Genomic DNA, 7115 nt, shown 5'->3' on the forward strand with positions numbered 1-7115 from the left:
AAAAGAAAACTTGCTGGAAAGCAACCTGCAGAAATTATTGAAAAATAAAACTGTATTGTAACCCTGAACCGGGCTCTCATGTCGGTGCGTGGTGGTCTGGAGGACCCACGGGAGGGCAACCTCCACACCATAATTCCACCTCCACCAAACTTCACACTCGGCACAATGCAGTCAGAAATGTACCGTTCTCCTGGCAACCTCCAAACCCAGACTCGTCCATCAGATTCCCAGATGGAAAAGCGTGATTCATCACACCAGAGAAGGCGTCTCCACTGCTCTAGAGTCCAGTACTTTACACCTTTGCATTGGACTTGGTGATGTATGGCTTAGATACAGCTGCTCGGCCATGGAAACCCATTCCATGAAGCCCTCTGCGTTCTGTACGTGGGCTAATTGGAAGGTCACATGAAGTTTGGAGCTCTGTAGCAACTGACTGTGCAGAAAGCCTTTGCACTATACCAGGGGTCGGCAACCTTTACCAGTCAAAGAGCCATTTTGACCAGTTTCACAAATTAAAGAAAACAATGGGAGCCACAAAAATCTTTTGAAATTTAAAATGAAATAACACTGCATACAAAGTTTTTTTTTTTGCTTTGAGCTATGTATAAACCAAGGGTCTCAGAAACGCGGCCTACACCTTAATATGAAAATTGAATATTAGTGCGGCCCGCGGGTTTTATATGAATGGCGCTTGACAGCGTCATCCTTGTCAACCGTCCCGTTTTTCCGGCAAACTACGACTTTCAAGTTCTCTTGAACGTGCCGTGATGGTACAGCATTTAGCACCCACTACAGCCAGTGTGCCGGCCCAACCACACCTTGTTTGGGGCTTCTGCTTGCTCACAAAGTGACAGCAAGGCATACTTGGTCAACAACCACACAGGTTACACTGACGGTGTATAAAAAACTCTAACACTCTTACTAATAATGCGCCACACTGTGAACCCACACCAAACAAGAATGACAAACACATTTCGGGAGAACATCTGCACCGTAACACAATATATACACAACAGAACAAATACCGAGAATCCCATGCAGCCCTAACTCTTCCGGGCTACATTATACACCCCCCCCTGCTACCAAACCCCACCCACCTCAACCGACGCACAGAAGGGGGGGGTTGATGTGTGAGGGAGCAGGGTTGGGGTGGGGCGGGGTTTGGTGGTAGCAGGGGTGTATAATGTAGCCCGGAAGAGTCAGGGCTGCATGGGATTCTGGGTATTTGTTCTGTTGTGTTTATGTTGTGTTAAGGTGCAGATGTTCTCCCGAAATGTGTTTGTCAGTCTTGTTTGGTTTTGGTTCAAAGTGTGGCGCATTATTAGTAAGAGTGTTAAAGTTGTTTTATATGGCCACCGTCAGTGTGACCTGTGTGGCTGTTGACCAAGTATGCCTTGCTGTCACATACGTGTGCAAGCAGAAGATGCATATAACAAGAGGCTGGACTGGCACGCAGTTTATACAGATTGTAGAGGGCGCTAAATGCTGTGCCATCATGGCACGCCCTTATTATTATTGTAAGGGTGAATATCGGAGAATATTAATCCCGGGAGTTTTCTGCGAGAGGCACTGAAATCCGGAAGTCTCCCGGGAAACTCGGGGGGGTCGGCAAGTATGCAGCTGAGCTGCATCAGAGTGATCAAAGAGCCGCATGCGGCTCCAGAGCCGCGGGTTGCCGACCCCTGCACTATACTAATACACTGATCAGTTTACGTGGCCTACCACTTGGTGGCTGAGTTGCTGTTGTTCCCAAACTCTTCCATGGTCTTATACTAAAGCAGACAGTTGACTTTGGAATATTTAGGAGAGAAGAAATTTCACGACTGGATTTGTTGCACAGGTGGCATCCTATGACAGTTCCACGCTGGAAATCACTGAAAGCGGCCCATTCTTTCACAAATGTTTGTAGAAACAGTCTCCATGCCTAAGTGCTTGATTTTCTACACCTGTGGCCTTTCTACACAAGTGATTAGAACACCTGATTCTGATCATTTGGATGGGTGGCCAAATACTTTTGGCAACATAGTGTATGTAGTTACTCTTCAGATTCACATAGGCTCAATACTGCTACTAACTGAGAATCTTTATTTCCTCTTAATTATTGCACAGCTGGGCTCCTGACAATGAAACCCAGCAGTACAATATAAAAACACTGCAGCGTCCCGACATGTGTGCTGACACGCTGCTTCTTACTAGGAGGTTGTCTTTTTTTGTGGTAACCAATAGGTTACGGTCGACAATAAACTACGCCAAAACAAACACAACACTCAGGCTTTGCACAGACGCACATAGAGAAAAAAAGCGCTGAATCATACGTCAACGCCGTATTAGGAGTGGCAAGAGCGAACGGAGAAGACGCCTCGTCTGATTATCATGCAAAGGTAAAACTGAAAAAACAACAACTTTGGATTATATTTGGACATTGTAACATCATTTTAATATTTGTTATGTATGCCTGTTTGTGTTCCAAGTATATCAGGGTATGTGAATGTGTGAATCATATCATCCTTTTTTTTTTTTTATAGAGCACCTTTACATATACAAAAGCCAAAACCAGTGAAGTTGGCACGTTGTGTAAATGGTAAATAAAAACAGAATACAATGACTTGCAAATCCTTTTCAACTAATATTCAATTGAATAGACTGCAAAGACAAGATTTTTAATGTTCCAACTGATATGTTTTTTTTGTTGCAAATAAGTAACTTAGAATTTAATGGCAGCAACACATTGCAAACAAATTGGCACAAGGGCATTTTTATCACTGTGTTACATGGCCTTTCCTTTTAACAACACTCAGTAAACGTTTGGGAACTGAGGGGACACATTTTTGAAGCTTTTTTGAAGGTGGAATTATTTCCCATTCTTGCTTGATGTACAGCTTAAGTTGTTCAACAGTCTGTTGTGGTATTTTAGGCTTCATCATGCACCACACATTTTCAATGGGAGACAGGTCTGGACTACAGGCAGGCCAGTCTAGTACCCGCACTCTTTCACTATGAAGCCACACTGTTGTAACACGTGGCTTGGCATTGTCTTGCTGAAATAAGCAGGGGCGTCCATGATAACGTTGCTTGGATGGCAACATATGTTGCTCCAAAACCTGTATGTACCTTTCAGCATTAATGGTGCCTTCACAGATGTGTACGTTACCCATGCTTTGGGCACTAATACACCCCCATACCATCACAGATGCTGGCTTTTCAACTTTGCGCCTATAACAATCCGGATAGTTCTTTTCCTCTTTGTTCCGGAGGAAACGACACCCACAGTTTCCAAAAACAATTTGGAAATGTGGACTCATCAGACCACAGAACAGTTTTACACTTTGCATCAGTCCATCTTAGATGAGCTCGGGCCAAGCGGAGCCGGCGATGTTTCTGGGTGTTGTTGATAAATGGCTTTCGCTTTGCATAGTAGAGTTTTAACTTGCACTTACAGATGTAACGACAAACTGTAGTTACTAACAGTGGTTTTTTGAAGTGTTCCTGAGTCCATGTGGTGATTTCCTTTACACACTGATGTCAGTTTATGATGCAGTACCGCCTGAGGGATCCAAAGTCACGGGCATGCAGTGATTTCTCCACATTCTCTGAACCTTTTGATGATATTACGGACCGTAGATGGTGAAATCCCTAAATTCCTTGCAATAGCTCGTTGAGAAATGTTGTTCTTAAACTGTTGGACAATTTGCTCACGCATTTGTTGACATAGTAGAGTTTTAACTCGCACTTTACAGATGTAGCGACCAATTGTAGTTGCTGACAGTGGTTTTCTGAAGTGTTCCTGAGCCCATGTGGTGATATCCTTTACACACTGATGTCGCTTTTTGATGCAGTACCGCCTGAGGGATCGAAGGTCACGGGCATTCAATGTTGGTTTTCAGCCTTGCCGCTTACGTGCAGTGATTTCTCCAGATTCTCTGAGCCTTTTGATGATATTACGGACCGTAGATGGCGAAATCCCTAAGTTCCTTGCAATAGCTTGTTGAGAAATGTCCTTCAACATTTCATGGAAGCTACTTTTATGCCCAATCATGGCACCCACCTGTTCCCAATTAGCCTGTTCACCTGTGGGATGTTCCAAACAAGTGTTTGATGAGCATTCCTCAACTTTCTCAGTCTTTTTTACCACTTGTGCCAGCTTTTTTGAAACATGTTGCAGACGTGTGTTTTCCCAAAAGCTAACTTTTAAGCTCCGTGCTTTTAGTAAGCCTCAACCTTTCGTGGGTGTGTAGCTGTGGATCTGATGGTGTGTGTGCCTCCAAGAAGCGCCAACTTAATAGATGCCATATATCACGTACAACAATATAACATTAAGGTGTGGGATGCAACCATGTTGGCTCGTGTGCTAACATTACTCACATTTTAACAGCAACATCATGCTGGGTTAGTCTACTCTCTGAAGATAAACAAAATAATAAAACTAACAGCCCCCATGTCTGTGGCTGACTGATGGGTACTTGGCGGAGCTCCAGGCTTTATTGGAAGATGTGTAGCTAAGGTTGTTTTTCAACAAAGCTGTCTTCCGTGAAGTGGTGTGCACACTCATCGTAGCTAAGGGCAGGTCAGAGGCAGTATCATGTCAACGAGGAAGGTGGATTTCCTTTCATGTCGTCCTTAAAACCCCTAACTTTGCGACAGAAGCAAGCTCTTCTCTTCAAAGTGGAGCAAATGTCAAATAGTTCAGTTTGCATATTAAGAGACCTTTAAGAACACAATAAACTGGCAGATCTGTAAAAAAAAAAAAAACCCACATAACTACTCTAAGAACCAAACCCACCTGTTACAATTTAGTTTATTTTTCTTCATTTTGCTCTTGGACAATTTTGACATCAATCATTCGAGATGCTTAGTCTTTGCTTTCATACTGCTATCTGATATGCTGATACCGTCCACCACTTCATTTCCGATACCGATAGAGGCGGCAATTCTTTCTTACACCTAACATCAAATCACATCTTGCGGCATGAATTAACTCTTCTTCTTGTTGTCATGCCACAAATAAGCACCGTGCGTGCAAAATAACAAATACCGCAATATAAATCCATCCATCCATCCATCCATCCATCCATCCATCCATCTTCTTCCGCTTATCCGAGGTCTGGTCGCGGGGGCAGCAGTCTAAGCAGGGAAGCCCAGACTTCCCTCTCCCCAGCCACTTCGTCCAGCTCCTCCCGGGGGATCCCGAGGCGTTCCCAGGCCAGCCGGGAGACATAGTCTTCCCAACGTGTCCTGGGTCTTCCCCCGTGGCCTCCTACCGGTCGGACGTGCCCGAAACACCTCCCTAGGGAGGCGTTCAGGTGGCATTCTGACCAGATGCCCGAACCACCTCATCTGGTTCCTCTCCATGTGGAGGAGCAGCGGCTTTACTTTGAGCTCCTGCCAGATGGCAGAGCTTCTCACCCTATCTCTAAGGGAGAGCCCCACCACCCGGCGGAGGAAACTCATTTCGGCCGCTTGTACCCGTGATCTTGTCCTTTCGGTCATAACCCAAAGCTCATGACCATAGGTGAGGATGGGAACGTAGATTGACCGGTAAATTGAGAGTTTTGCCTTCCGGCTCAGCTCCTTCTTCACCACAACGGATCGATACAGCGTCCGCATTACTGAAGACGCCGCACCGATCCGCCTGTTGATCTCACGATCCACTCTTCCCTCACTCGTGAACAAGACTCCTAGGTACTTGAACTCCTCCACTTGGGGCAGGGTCTCCGCCTCAACCCGGAGATGGCACTCCACCCTTTTCCGGGCGAGAACCATGGACTCGGACTTGGAGGTGCTGATTCTCATCCCAGTCGCTTCACACTCGGCTGCGAACAGATCCAGTGAGAGCTGAAGATCCTGGCCAGATGAAGCCATCAGGACCACATCATCTGCAAAAAGCGGAGACCTAATTCTGCAGCCACCAAACTGGATCCCCTCAACGCTTTGACTGCGCCTAGAAATTTTGTCCATGAAAGTTATGAACAGAACCGGTGACAAAGGGCAGCCTTGGCGGAGTCCAACCCTCACTGGAAACGGGTCCGACTTACTGCCGGCAATGCGGACCAAGCTCTGACACTGATCATACAGGGAGCGGACCGCCACAATCAGACAGTCCGATACCCCATACTTTCTGAGCACTCCCCACAGGACTTCCCGAGGGACTCGATCGAATGACTTTTCCAAGTCCACAAAGCACATGTACACTGGTTGGGCAAAATCCCATGCACCCTCAAGGACCCTGCCAAGAGTATAGAGCTGGTCCACAGATCCACAACCAGGACGAAAACCACACTGTTCCTCCTGAATCCGAGGTTCGACTATCCGGCGTAGCCTCCTCTCCAGTACACCTGAATAGACCTTACCGGGAAGGCTGAGGAGTGTGATCCCACGATAGTTGGAACACACCCTCTGGTTCCCCTTCTTAAAGAGAGAAACCACCACCCCGGTCTGCCAATCCAGAGGTACCGCCCCCGATGTCCACGCGATGCTGCAGAGTCTTGTCAACCAAGACAGCCCCACAACATCCAGAGCCTTAAGGAACTCCGGGCGGATCTCATCCACCCCCGGGGCCTTGCCACCGAGGAGCTTTTTAACTAACTCAGCAACCTCAGCCCCAGAAATAGCAATAGTCGCAATAGTCCTTAAAAAATTATGAGCATTAATCAACTAAAATAGGTTAGACAGGTTAGTCTTTTGAAAAAATTCACAATTAATAATCGATTTAAATAGGGCTCGTGAATAACAATTTGGAAAACTGCACATGTTGCACAAGAATAATATAAGAACTAGTGTTGTGCCGATACCAATATTTTGGTACCTTTGATACTTTTCTAAATAAAGGGGCCCACAAAACATTGCATTACTGGCTTTATTTTAACAAAAAAATCTAAGGATACATTAAACATATGTTTCATATTGCAATTTTGTCCTTAAATAAAATAAATAAATAATAAAAGTAGTAAGTAAACAAACAAAGACTCCTAATTAGTCTGCTGACATATGCAGTAACATATTGTGTCATTTATCTACCTATTATTTTATCAAAATTATTAAGGACAAGTGGTAGAAAATGAATTATTAGTCTACTTGTTCATTTACTGTTCTATCTACACTTCTGTTAAAATGTAATA

This window comes from Nerophis lumbriciformis, linkage group LG17 (assembly GCF_033978685.3).
Source record: "Nerophis lumbriciformis linkage group LG17, RoL_Nlum_v2.1, whole genome shotgun sequence".
NCBI classification, from domain to species: domain Eukaryota; kingdom Metazoa; phylum Chordata; class Actinopteri; order Syngnathiformes; family Syngnathidae; genus Nerophis; species Nerophis lumbriciformis.